Consider the following 15,000-nt stretch of genomic DNA (forward strand, 5'->3'; position numbering starts at 1 on the left):
ATTGTCCGGGCATCAACGCGACGTTCTTGGGGTTGATTATTCTATGTATTTTAGATACTCTAGAGGCCTGTTGACCCTATCCATAGTAGGGCAGTGTGTTTCAACTGGGAGAACCCTACTAGGCCCATATTTGGATGCATCCTCTACTTGCAGTAGTTGGGTTTAATCCTTAGATCTTAAGGATAACCACGACCCCAAAACCCATGAGTGACTGAGGCCATCGTGGACTCTATCAGGTCCAAAGTAAAATACATGTCACTCAAGGCTGTACCATCACTGTCATTCCACAGTGAGCATAATTCCAGAAGGGGTCTGCCAGTCTTACAATTACTTAGACAGAATTTGCATGCCATTTAGGCAGCCCGTGCTTTCAGCACTACGGGAGTGTGTACCCGACCCCATCCAGTCCGCCCCAACACAGTCATTACTGAGGGGGTACCCCTAACACGATTTTCAACCGCGGGGTATGTGCGACCTTAAGTCTTATTCATATGCATGCAGAACACCGCTCTTGGCACTTCGGCCACCACGAGCATCACACCTCTTTGGGTGGAAACAACACACTCTGGCTCTTCGGCCCTTACGAGTCTGGTTGTGTAACCGTTCTCAATGAGCATGCATATGACTCGATCTAAATAAATCGGCTACTCGGCGTATTTTTACGCGACGAGTACAAACCTAGCCAAGGCGCAACCTCTACTCCGGCTCAGCGGCCCTTACGAGCAAGATGCCCTTGCAGGCACAAGGATACGAGCCAATCTGGCATCGTTCCATCAACGGACATCATTATGCCATTCCATTGGTTCTGGCAGCTCTTCTGCCAACCATTTTGTCAGCACCTCCCCTGCTCTACCGGCAGTGGTGCGACGAACCCTTCTACGTTGTAGAGGGCAAACCATGAACTGGGTAGCACTCTGCTATATGTGAGAGTATCCTGCTACGTTCTTTTTGAGCTATTCTTAGCTTTTTCAGAAATTTCAGCAGCACTTCCTCTCTTTTACGGAGAAAGCGTGCGTTTCTTTTATCCATTTCAGCGGCATCTCCCCTCTTTGGTAGGAAATCGCCACGCTTAATCCGGGGAAATGGATGCGCACCGTTGTGCGTACTTTGCATCCATCAAGGTTGTAGGAACCCTGGGCCATAGCCAGGCCATACGTAATTGACTTAATTTTTACGTAAAGAGCATTTTGCCAAAAAGTGAAGCTTTTCCAATAGGGGCTTCATTCGTCAAGCAGAATCTTGAACGAGGAGCGGTCAGGGAATCGCATTGGCGATTTGGAGTTTGATCTCCATTTGAACGCTCATTTATGCGCTATATATGTAGTATAAGCAGAAGCCTGTGCTTTATACAGCGGCGGCGTAAAGAAATGCATATACTATTGTTCAGGGTGTGTAACTGAACGAAATATTCTACATATATAACAAAGCAGAAGCCTTGGCATCGTTCGACGCGACGGCGTAAGTAAATACATTGCAGAAACAGGAGCCTTGGCATCGTTCGACGCGACGGCGTAAGTAAATGCATAATCGGAAGTGCAGAAAACAGGGAGCCTTGGCATCATACGACGCGACGGCAAAGGTAAATTACATAGCCTTTGCGATATAGGACGCGTCGGCAGAATCAGCAGATATACACCTAGATCCGTATCCAACGATAGTTACGAGGCGAGCGGGTGAACACCGAAGTGTTCTGAAGGGCTCAACCAAGAACTAGGGCGAGATACCATTTTAAAAATGCAATACTGCGTGTTTAAACATAGATATATCCGACGATAGTTACGAGACGAGCGGGTGAACACCAAAGTGTCCAAAAAGGGCTCAATCAAGAACTAAAGCAAGATACTACTTCAGAAAGTATATTCTATATACAAACAGTCAAATACTTGAGAGAGATGGATCAACGAAGCGAACTTACTTCAAATCGTGGAAGAAATGGCTCCGGGTTGCTTCTTTGGCTTCGAGCCTTCCTTCGAGAGGTCAGACTAAGTCAGATGAAGCTGACTTAGTTGAGAAAGAGGTAGAGCAGGTCAAGCTACTCAACCTAAGTGGTTTGAACCAAACAGGGTTCAATCCAAGTCAACTGGGTTCAGCAGGTTCGAACTCAGCTCAAGTAGGCTAAGTCTGGGTTCAGAAACCCAAACCGGAATTAGGACTAAAAAGGACTTTGACTTTGACTTTAAACCCAACTAGGTTCAAGTCAAGTCAACTGGGTTTGGACCAGGTCAAGTGGGTTCAGACCTAGGTCAGGTGGGTTTGGACCAGGTTAGGCAGGCTCAGGCTAAGTCAGGCAGGCTCAGACCAGGTCAGGTGGGCTCAGGTGGGCTAGGCTAGGTAGGGGAGGTTTAGGAGAGAGAGAGAGGGGGTCTATTTTTATGAGAAGAGAGAGAGTGGGGAGGGCTATTTATAGCCCAAGCCCACCTCCTCTTGGGAATTTTTATCCCCCCCTTGCCCCCTTGGCTTCTTTTTAATTCCAAGAGGTTCCTTGGTGTGGGGTCCACTTGGATATTCCATAGGATATTTTTGTGGGTCCCACCAGATATTTTCTGAGGAATATTTCTGTGGGTCCCACCAATATTTCCGTGGGTCCCGCAAGAATTTCGGGTTTCCGGCGATTTTTTCCGAAAAATTCTGAGTACGCCATTCCCTTCGTATTGACGTAACTAAGAAAGTTGGCTCGCAGGAATCCTTTGATTTCATTCAGGTAGGAAGTTATGGCTTCCAAAGTGTTTGAGCATATATTCGCGATTCGACGAATATCCTAAGTATAACTGGTTCGCAGGAATTGATTCGTTTTGCATTCTGAGAAGAAATGCTATTTTTACCGGTAAATGCCTCATGAATTTTATTCAGATATTTTCTGAAAAATTGTGGGTCTTAAATCATTACCCCCTTAAAGGAATTTCGTCCGCGAAATTCAGCTAAGAGTACAAGGTGAAGAGTTCAGGATATTTATCCCGTATATCCGATTCAGGCTCCCAAGGGCAATCATCGATTCCATGATGCTGCCACCTCACTTTAACAAGTGGGATGACCTTCGTTCTTAGCACTTGCTCCCGTCGGTCCATGATCTCCACTGGCCTTTCTTCTACCGTCATATCTTCTCGAACGTCAACATCTTCATGTTGAATGACATGAGAAGGATCATGAACGTATTTACGAAGCATTGATACATGAAATACATCATGTATTTGCGCATATTGTGGTGGCAATGCTACTCGGTAGGCAGTCTCTCCGATTCGGCTCAAAACTTCGAAGGGACCAACGAATCTGGGGCTGAGCTTCCCCTTCTTTCCAAAATGAAACACACTCTTAGTTGGAGAGACCTTGATAAAAACCTTATCTCCAACCGCAAAAGTGAGTTCCCTACGTCGCTGATCGGCGTAGCTCTTCTGTCGACTCTGAGCAGTCAGTAGCTTCTTTCTGATCATGTGGACTTGCTCAGTATAATGCTGCAACACAATGGGCGAGTCCAAGGTTCGCTCACCCACTTCACCCCAATGGATTGGTGATCTACAGGGTCGTCCATACAAGGCTTCATACGGCGCCATCCCAATGCTAGCGTGGTGGCTATTATTATAAGCAAATTCAGCCAACGCTAGGTGGGAATCTCAATCACCTTTCCATTCCAGCATACAGGCTCTTAGCATATCTTCAAGAGTCTGTATGGTTTGTTTTGATTGCCCATCTGTTTGGGGATGGAATGCTGTACTGAACTTGAGTTTCATCCCCAGGGCTTTCTGAAGCTGCTCCCAAAAGTGAGAGGTGAACTTCGGGTCACGATCGGATATGATCGAAATCGGCACTCCATGGAGTCTAATGATTTCCCGAATGTAGATCTCTGCCAATCGTTCAGTTGAGTATCGAGTGTTGATTGGCAGGAAGTGAGCAGACTTGGTGAGTCTGTCCACGATCACCCATATCGAATCGTGTTGTCTCTTGGATCGAGGCAATCCAACGATGAAATCCATCGTAATGCCTTCCCATTTCCATTCTGGAATCTCGATCCGTTGCATCTTTCTACCAGGTCGCTGATGTTCGATCTTAACTTGCTGGCAGATCAAACACTTCGAGACAAACGTAGCCACATCACGCTTCATACCCTTCCACCAGTACTTCCTCTGCAAATCTCGGAACATCTTCGTACCTCCAGGGTGAATGGTGTACTTGCTATTATGAGCCTCCTGGAGTACTTCCTGTCTTAGCTTAGGGTTATTTGGAACCCAAATCCTTTCTTCCATCCATATTCCCCCATCTTCTTTCAAATGGAAGAAAGTGTCATCTTTTTCAGCACGAGCTTTCAATTCCAAGTACTGGGGATCCTTGAACTGTTCGGCTACGATGCGATCGAGGAACTCAATGTGGATCGTCAAACATGACATTTGGATTCTACTTGAATCAGCCAAAAATGGCTTCCACTTGACGAAATCCTCCATCAACTTCCATTGTCCAGTTAGGCTGGCCAGAGTGCCAACAGTCTTGCAACTAAGGGCATCTGCTACAACATTCGCCTTTCCAGGGTGATAGGAAAGCATGAATTCATAGTCTTTGAGGAATTCCAGCCATCGCCGTTGCCGCATATTGAGTTCTTTTTTAGAAAAGAGGTATTTTAGGCTTTTATGGTCCGACATGACCTCAAATTTTTCTCCATAAAGGTAGTGTCGCCAAATTTTAAGTGCGAACACTATCGCGGCAAGCTCAAGATCGTGGGTTGGATAATTTTTCTCATGGACTCTCAACTGTCGTGACGCATAGGCGATTACTTTGCCATGCTGCATCAACACACAACCCAGACCTGTTCCTGAGGCATCGGTATATGCCACGAAGCCTCCCTGACCAGAAGGTAAGGTAAGGACAGGGGCAGTGGTAAGCCTTTGTTTGAGAACCTCAAAGCACTCCTTACACTGGTCAGTCCATTCAAACTTGACTCCCTTTTTTAGTAATTTCGTCATGGGTACGGCGATTCGGGAGAAGTCTTGTATGAACTTTCGATAATATCCGGCAAGTCCAAGGAAGCTACGGACCTCAGTAATATTTTCTGGTTGCTTCCAGTCCATCACAGCTTCCACCTTCGCAGGATCTACTGCGATTCCATCTTTCGAGATCACATGACCAAGGAACATCACTTTGTCTAGCCAGAATTCACATTTTGAAAACTTAGCATAGAGTTGGTTATCTTGAAGGGTTTTCAAGACGATTTTCAAGTGCTCCACGTGTTGTTCCTTGTTCTCAGAATATACGAGAATGTCATCAATAAAGACGATGACAAAGCTATCCAAATATGGTCTGAATATCCGGTTCATTAGATCCATAAAGACAGCAGGCGCATTAGTGAGTCCGAAGGGCATTACTACGAACTCATAATGGCCGTATCTCGTTCTGAAGGCTGTCTTGGGTATATCCTCTTCCTTTACTCTGAGCTGATGGTACCCAGACCTGAGGTCGATCTTGGAGAACACCCTCGCTGTTCTGAGTTGATCGAATAAGTCCTCAATCCGAGGCAACGGGTACTTATTTTTTACAGTTGCCTGGTTAAGCATCCGATAATCGATGCATAACCGAAGGGATCCATCCTTCTTCTTTACAAATAGTACTGGGGCTCCCCACGGTGACACACTCGGTCGGATGAACCCTTGTTCCATCAGTTCTTCCAACTGACACTTCAACTCACTGAGTTCAGCTGGTGCCATTCGATACGGGGCTTTGGATATCGGCGCTATTCCAGGTAAGGATTGAATTCCAAATTCAACCTCACGAAGTGGCGGAAGTCTTGGCAATTCCTCAGGAAATACATTGGGAAACTCCCGTACCACTTCCAAACTCTCAAGGGGTTGGTCGTTGGATTTTTCCACCGAGAGACTCAACAGGAAGGCCACACAACCCTTCCTAAGGTATTTTTGTACCTTAAGTACTGATATGAGCCTTTTCTGTGGAACTGGTTTGGATAACCGATATTCCATCTTAGGCAATCCGGGTCAAGATAGAATCACTCTGCCCTCGCGGCACAGAATCTTGGCATTATTCTGAGCCAACCAATTCATTCCCAGAATGACATCGTACTGTATCATATCGATCAGGATGGCGTCAGTAGGCAAGTGTTGCCCTGCTATCTCAATATCCAAAATTTTCACACACCGGATACATTTGGTGCGTGAACCCAATGGGTTATATACTTCGATCATTTTATCAATCGGTTGCACCGAAGCGTGGAGTTGTTCGGTGAAATCGTAAGAGATAAACGTATGAGTAGCACCATAATCAAACAAGACGTAAGCTGCATGTCCATTAACAGGTACGGTGCCTTCAATCAGGTCACCATTTTCGACTTGTTCAGTCGTTACAGCGTATACACGACCTGCAGCAGGCCTTTGTTCTACTCTAGGTGGAGGTCGTTGAAACTGAGAACGTTGTGGTGCTGGTCGAGAGGGTCCGACAGATCCGACATTACTCCTCTGTTCATCTGAAGCTTTCTTGGCGCAATCCCTTATAAAGTGGCCCATCTTGCCACAATACAAGCACCCACCAATGTCACGAGGACATGGCTTTCCAGGGTGGTTCATACGACACCTTGGGCAGCTGAAGTTGGACTGCCGACCATTCGGAGTTGGGTTCTGTCTTGGCCTCACGACTTGCTGAGTGTTGTTCCCTCCTTGGAACTTCTTCTTTTGAAAGGGTTGTCGTGAACCCTGGCCACTTGGGAATGTCCTTTTACGATTCCCACCATTCACTATGGGCTTCTTTGCTATGATCACTTTAGATCGCGCCCAATCCTCTTGGATTTTTGAAGCTGCTGCTACCGCAGCCTGAAAAGTCGAAGGCATGCTTGTTATCACTCAAGATCGCAGCCCTTCGCGCAGACCATTCACATATTTGTCGGCCCTTTCTTGGTCTGTTTCGAACAATCGAGAGCAGTAGCGCTCTAGATTCTGAAATTTGGTGGTATAGTCCATTAGACTCATACCGCCCTGTTCCAACTCCAGAAACTCCATCTTTTTCTTGTTTCTGGAATGCAACGGGAAGTAGTTATCCATAAAAGTCCTCCGAAAGTCAGTCCAAGGAATGACTTCGATTTGTGAGAACTGGATAAGTTTAGTGGTATCCCACCACTTCCGTGCATTGTCTTTCAACCGATACGTGCCAAAATTGGTCTTCTTTTCCTCTGGTACTCCCAGTACTGAGAAGGCACGTTCTGTCTCTTTGATCCAACTCTCCGCGAGCTCAGGATCGGCTCTGCCAATGAAAACTGGCGGGTCAAGCTTGAGAAACTTCTCATAAGTCACTCCTCCCAGGTGCTCGTTTCGTGGTGCGACTGGTTCTGGCCTCGTTTCACGGATGGCGGTAACCAGGTTGTTGAGTGTCTCCAACAGGAATCCTTGCGTATGAGACTCCTCGCTTGGTATGGTTCTCCTCGTCGTAGGAGCCATTTATCTATGCACACACAAGCACTTGTTTTTAGTTTCTCGATGTATATGAGGAAGTAAAAGCTTTATTTACTTAATATACATCACATTTACACAAGCATCGCCTTAAACAAAACATCATGCCGCACTGGCAGACTTTAGGTGTTGAGAAACTATATACATGAGTCTACTGACTCCAAAACATCACCAGTCTCTTTAAGACTTGGATTTCTTTGATGAAGACGAACTCCAAAAGGTCCATCTATTGCCACATGGCCTTGGTGCAGGCACTACTAGCTTTGGCTTGGGCGGCACTTCCGCACTAGCAAGCGAATATTGGGGATATATGAGGGACTCCAGTCCACTTTCCCAGTCAGCAAGATCAAGACTCTGGGAGTCTGGAATAATGATCGGTGAACAGAAAGAATCCCCTCTTTTGTTCCTGCCGTTTAAGCTCGGTGTATGTGATGCCGGATGGTAGCTTGGCGAGTGATAGACCTCCGCAGAGAAGTTCAAATCAAAATCCCTTAGCCTTGGTAATTCATCAAAAGATGTTGGGGTATGGTTGCTCCCAACACTAGAGTGATGCGGTCCACTGACACGCAAAGTCTCATCCCTGAGATCCTTTGAAGCTCGCCGACCCATATCGGCGGTATATTTCCTTTGGCATTCGTTGGCGGAATGCCCATCTTCGCCACAGTATTGGCAGTCTTGGACTTCATACAGGCATATCCACTCATCGTGCATGACCTTGCAGCGAAAGCAGTATCCACGCGAGTCATGAGTTGCCATCTATACAAAGATGCACCCAGATCAGAACCAAAGTATAAAAACATATACTTACAGTGCGATATCGGGACCATGACGGATCTTGAACCAGGTTTCTCAGACTCATGCTTTGATACCAATTCTGTAACGCCCTGGATTTCCAAAACAAAGCTAAGTTAAAATTTTCATGAATTTCTTTTTTTTTTTCTTTGCAGCGGAACTTACAAAAGCTTTTAGCAGCGGAATCAGACGATAATGAGTCGTCAGTTTTAGAAAACTCCGAGCACGTTGCTGGTATGTGGCCAAGCAACTCATTGACCACCAAAGTGTTCCATTTTATCAAAAACATATGTTTATTACAACACTACTGCTTAGGAAAGCAGTGTAGGTTTAATAAAATGAAGCAGTACAACTCTGTCTAGAGAAACCCTGGAACTCGATGCTGCCTTGCTCCGCATATCGTCACGCAGGTCCAACACTTGAAATCCCCATAAAATGGGGTCAGAACCACTGATGGTCTGGTAAGCATACAGTCATACATCCATTCAACTCAAGTACGGAAATGACCACTTAGGGTCGCAATGCGCAATAACGACGCTCAAGCCTCCAAGACTTAGCGTATATCTCAAGAGCCTCCTCAGGGCTATGAGTTGAACATCCGCTCGAGTCTTTATGACTTAGAGCAAGCCTTTTCAGGGCTTTGATTTGAATAACCGCTTAAGTCTCCACGACTTAGCCATGACCTCTTTCGGGTCTCAAAGTGATGTCTAGCTCAAGTCTTCATACTTGGCACATCCGTATCCCACGCATCTAAGGACAACTCCTCGAGTTTCGCTTAGTCGTGCGGATACAACACGGGTCTTCGCCCAGTCGGTCCAGTAGTATACCGAACATGACACCTTCACAAAGGTTATGCAGGACTGACTCAACACGTCATCCACTCATACATTCAAAGCATCGCTGTACCTAGAACTAATGCATTGTTTGATAATTAACCGCTTCCGCCTTTGGTACGCAGGTAGAGCTATTGTCCGGGCATCAACGCGACGTTCTGGGGGTTGATTATTCTATGTATTTTAGATACCCCAGAGGCCTGTTGACCCTATCCATAGTAGGGCAGTGTGTTTCAACTGGGAGAACCCTACTAAGCCCATATTCGGATGCATCCTCTACTTGCAGTAGTTGGGTTCAATCCTTAGATCTTAAGGATAACCACGATCCCAAAACCCATGAGTGACTGAGGCCATCGTGGACTCTATCAGGTCCAAAGTAAAATACATGTCACTCAAGGCTGTACCATCACTGTCATTCCACAGTGAGCATAATTCCTGAAGGGGTCTGCCAGTCTTACAATTACTTAGACAGAATTTGCATGCCATTTAGGCAGCCCGTGCTTTCCGCACTACGGGAGTGTGTACCCGACCCCATCCAGTCCGCCCCAACACAGTCATTACTGAGGGGGTACCCCTAACACGATTTTCAACCGCGGGGTATGTGCGACCTTAAGTCTTATTCATATGCATGCAGAACACCGCTCTTGGCACTTCGGCCACCACGAGCATCACACCTCTTTGGGTGGAAACAACACACTCTGGCTCTTCGGCCCTTACGAGTCTGGTTGTGTAACCGTTCTCAATGAGCATGCATATGACTCGATCTAAATAAATCGGCTACCCGGCGTATTTTTACGCGACGAGTACAAACCTAGCCAAGGCGCAACCTCTACTCCGGCTCAGCGGCCCTTACGAGCAAGGTGCCCTTGCAGGCACAAGGATACGAGCCAATCTGGCATCGTTCCATCAACGGACATCATTATGCCGTTCCATTGGTTCCGGCAGCTCTTCTGCCAACCATTTTGTCAGCACCTCCCCTGCTCTACCGGCAGTGGTGCGACGAACCCTTCTACGTTGTAGAGGGCAAACCATGAACTGGGTAGCACTCTGCTATATGTCAGAGTATCCTGCTACATTCTTTCTGAGCTATTCTTAGCTTCTTCAGAAATTTCAGCAGCACTTTCTCTCTTTTACGGAGAAAGCGTGCGTTTCTTTTATCCATTTCAGCGGCATCTCCCCTCTTTGGTAGGAAATCGCCACGCTTAATCCGGGGAAATGGATGCGCACCGTTGTGCGTACTTTGCATCCATCAAGGTTGCAGGAACCCTGGGCCAAAGCCAGGCCATACATAATTGACTTAATTTTTACGTAAAGAGCATTTTGCCAAAAAGTGAAGCCTTTCCAATAGGGGCTTCATTCGTCAAGCAGAATCTTGAACGAGGAGCGGTCAGGGAATCGCATTGGCGATTTGGAGTTTGATCTCCATTTGAACGCTCATTTATGCGCTATATATGTAGTATAAGCAGAAGCCTGTGCTTTATACAGCGGCGGCGTAAAGAAATGCATATACTATTGTTCACGGTGTGTAACTGAATGAAATATTCTACATATATAACAAAGCAGAAGCCTTGGCATCGTTCGACGCGACGGCGTAAGTAAATACATTGCAGAAAGCAGGAGCCTTGGCATCGTTCGACGCGACGGCGTAAGTAAATGCATAATCAGAAGTGCAGTAATCGGAAGTGCAGAAAATAGGGAGCCTTGGCATCATACGACGAGACGGCAAAGGTAAATTACATAGCCTGTGCGATATAGGACGCGTCGGCAGAATCAGCAGATATACACCTAGATCCGTATCCAACGATAGTTACGAGGCGAGCGGGTGAACACCGAAGTGTTCTGAAGGGCTCAACCAAGAACTAGGGCGAGATACCATTTTAAAAACGCATATACTGCGTGTTTGAACATAGATATATCCGATGATAGTTACGAGACGAGCGGGTGAACACCGAAGTGTCCAAAAAGGGCTCAATCAAGAACTAAAGCAAGATACTACTTCAGAAAGTATATTCTATATACAAACAGTCAAATACTTGAGAGAGATGGATCAACAAAGCGAACTTACTTCAAATCGTGGAAGAAATGGCTCCGGGTTGCTTCTTTGGCTTCGAGCCTTCCTTCGAGAGGTCAGACTAAGTCAGATGAAGCTGACTTAGTTGAGAAAGAGGTAGAGCAGGTCAAGCTACTCAACCTAAGTGGTTTGAACCAAACAGGGTTCAATCCAAGTCAACTGGGTTCAGCAGGTTCGAACTCAGCTCAAGTAGGCTAAGTTTGGGTTCAGAAACCCAAACCGGAATCAGGACTAAAAAGGACTTTGACTTTGACTTTAAACCCAACTAGGTTCAAGTCAAGTCAACTGGGTTTGGACCAGGTCAAGTGGGTTCAGACCTAGGTCAGGTGGGTTAGGACCAGGTCAGGCAGGCTCAGGCTAAGTCAGGCAGGCTCAGACCAGGTCAGGTGGGCTCAGGTGGGCTAGGCTAGGTAGGGGAGGTTTAGGAGAGAGAGAGAAGGCAAGAGAGAGAGGGGGTCGATTTTTATGAGAAGAGAGAGAGTGGGGAGGGCTATTTATAGCCCAAGCCCACCTCCTCTTGGGAATTTTTATCCCCCGCTTGCCCCCTTGGCTTCTTTTTAATTCCAAGAGGTTCCTTGGTGTGGGGCCCACTTGGATATTCCATGGGATATTTTTGTGGGTCCCATCAGATATTTTCTGAGGAATATTTCTGTGGGTCCCACCAATATTTCCGTGGGTCACGCAAGAATTTCGGGTTTCCGGCGATTTTTTCCGAAAAATTCTGAGTACGCCATTCCCTTCGTATTGACGTAACTAAGAAAGTTGGCTCGCAGGAATCCTTTGATTTCATTCAGGTAGGAAGTTATGGCTTCCAGAGTGTTTGAGCATATATTCGCGATTCGACGAATATCCTAAGTATAACTGGCTCGCAGGAATTGATTCGTTTTGCATTCTGAGAAGAAATGCTATTTTTACCGGTAAATGCCTCATGAATTTTATTCAGATATTTTCTGAAAAATTGTGGGTCTTACACCTTCGGAATTTGAAGCTAGAGGTGTCAGAAAAGTTACCACAGGGATAACTAGCTTGTGGCAGCCAAGCGTTCATAGCGACGTTGCTTTTTGATCCTTCGATGTCGGCTCTTCCTATCATTGTGAAGCAGAATTCACCAAGTGTTGGATTGTTCACCCACCAATAGGGAACGTGAGCTGGGTTTAGACCGTCGTGAGACAGGTTAGTTTTACCCTATTGATGATCGCACCGTGATAGTAATCCAACTTAGTACGAGAGGAATCGTTGGTTCACACAATTGGCAATCGCGCTTGGTTGAAAAGCCAGTGGCGCGAAGCTACCATGTGCCGGATTATGACTGAATGCCTCTAAGTCAGAATCCAAGCTAAGAAGCGGCGCTTGTCCCTGCCGTCCGTGTGCCGACCCGCAGTAGGGGCCTCGTGCTCCCAAGGGCCCGTGTCATTGGTGATCTCCTGTGCGGCAGACGAGCTGCGCAGGCAGCCTTGAAATGTAATTCCTCTCGGTCGGCGGGCTGAATCCTTTGCAGACGACTTAAATACGCGACGGGGTATTGTAAGTGGCAGAGTGGCCTTGCTGCCACGATCCACTGAGATTCAGCCTTTTGTCGCATCGATTCGTCCCTCCCATCCTTTCTGTTCACCGCACCAAACAAACTTTTCTATGGTGCTAAGGGAGGTTTTCGAGCACCTAACTACTGCCTTCAATGCGAAGGGAGGTTCTCGGGTAGTATGGTCCGGCCCACTTGGTGCTAGCCGGAACACTTTGCATTTCCGCGTAGCGGCGGGACAACCCATGTGCACAAGTTGCAGTGCGAAGTGATGTCCACGGTTGCGGCACATGTTGCATGGTTGCGACACTTGCTCGGGCCTTGTGTCGGTAGGCAAGGTCATGGTTTGCGCACTAAGTATGGCACATGTTGCACGGTCGCAACACTTGCTCGTCCCTTGTGTTCTTAGGCAAGGTCATGGTTTGCGCGTCCGCGTCCGCAACACTTGTGATGCGGCCCTACCTAGCTCGTTCGGTGCACGTAGGCACTCGAATGGCCTTCTGCCTTCAGCGCACGCAGCCGCGGGTTGATCGACGCACGCAGGTGCGGATCGTTGAGCGCACGCAGGTGCGGATTGTTGAGCGCACGCAGGCGCGGATCGTTGAGCGCACGCAGGCGCGCGATGTATAGCGGACGTGGGTGCAGGGATGTCTCGTCCCACGCAGCGCAAATAATACTCAAGCGCGCGCGGGCGCGGGAGTGAGCGCACGCTGGCGCGTGCGTTAGGGAGCGCGCGCAGGCAAGGGAGTGAGCGCACGCGGGCGTTAGGGAGCGCGCGCAGGCGCTTGCTGCTTTGACGCGCATGGCTTAAGCGATCAGGCGCAGACTCGTGCCTTGTGCCGGTAGGCAAGGTCACGGTCTGCGGACCTGCGGCACTTTGTGTGCACCAAGTATGGCACATGTTGCACGGCCGCAACACTTGCTCGTCCCTTTGTGTTCGTAGGCAAGGTCATGGTTTTGCGCGTCTGCGTCTGCGACACTTGTGATGCGGCCCTGCTATGGATCGGCATGATTATGACTGAACGCCTCTAAGTGTTGCATGGTTGCAACACTTGCTCGTGCCTTGTGTCGGTAGGCAAGTTCACGGTTTGCGCACTAAGTACGGCACACGTTGCACGGTCGCAACACTTGCTCGTCCCTTGTGTTCGTAGGCAAGGTCATGGTTTTGCGCGTCTGCGTCTGCCACACTTGTGATGCGACCCTGCTATGGATCGGCATGATTATGACTGAACGCCTCTAAGTGTTGCATGGTTGCAACACTTGCTCGTGCCTTGTGTCGGTAGGCAAGTTCACGGTTTGCGGACTAAGTACGGCACACGTTGCACGGTCGCAACACTTGCTCATCCTTTGTGTTTGTAGGCAAGGTCACGGTTTTGCGCTCGACTGGAATTGGTGATTCGACCCTGCTATGGATCGGCATGATTATGACTGAACGCCTCTAAGTGTTGCATGGTTGCACCACTTCTTCGTGCCTTGTGTCGGTAGGCAAGTTCATGGTTTGCGCACTAAGTACGGCACACGTTGCACGGTCGCAACACTTGCTCGTCCCTTTGTGTTCGTAGGCAAGGTGACAGTTTGCGCTCGGCTGGAATTGGTGATTGCGCTCGGCTGCAATTGGTGATTCGACGATCTAGAGCTCGATTGAGACTCGTAGACCCGTCGGATGCTCTCCTTCAATCGGTTGAATGAGTGTCGATATTTGCAATCTTGGGGGTCAAAATTTTTTTATGGTTGCCCGAGTGTTTTTCGTATTCATTCCTGTCAGCGGGGGGGTAAGCGCCCAAAAGGGGGAAAATTTTTTGATTGATCCTCATGGCACGCGGTGCACTGCTGCGGCGGCACCTCATGTGCGCCACACGGTTCGCACGGCTGCGGTACTTTTGTGTGCGGTTGCATGCACTTGATGCGCACAGCTGCGGCACAGTTTAGCAGTTGCTGGTGCGACCGTTGCACATGTTGCGCACTGCGACAGCGAGATTGGGTGTTCAAAAATTTTTATGGTTGGCCAGGTGTTTTTCGGGTTCCTCTTGTCAGCGGGGGGTCAGCGCCCAAAACACCTATATAGGGGACCAAAATTTTTGATCCTCGTGGCACGCGGTGTGGTGCTGCTGCGGCACCTCATGTGCGTCACACGGTTCACGCGGCTTTGGTACTTGTGGGTGCGGTTGCGTGCAGCTGCGGCACAGTGCGGCATTTGCTGGTGCGGCCGTTGCACATGTTGCCCACTGCGACAGCGATTGGGTGTTTTTCGGGTTCCTCCTGTCAGCAGGGGGTCAGCGCCCAAAACACCTATATAGGGGACGGAACTTCAGAGTGCTGAGGCGCATGATGTGCACGGGCGAGGTGCCCTGT

This window comes from Nuphar pumila, chromosome 10 (genome assembly GCF_984573655.1).
Source record: "Nuphar pumila chromosome 10, dmNupPumi1.hap1.1, whole genome shotgun sequence".
Taxonomy (NCBI): domain Eukaryota; kingdom Viridiplantae; phylum Streptophyta; class Magnoliopsida; order Nymphaeales; family Nymphaeaceae; genus Nuphar; species Nuphar pumila.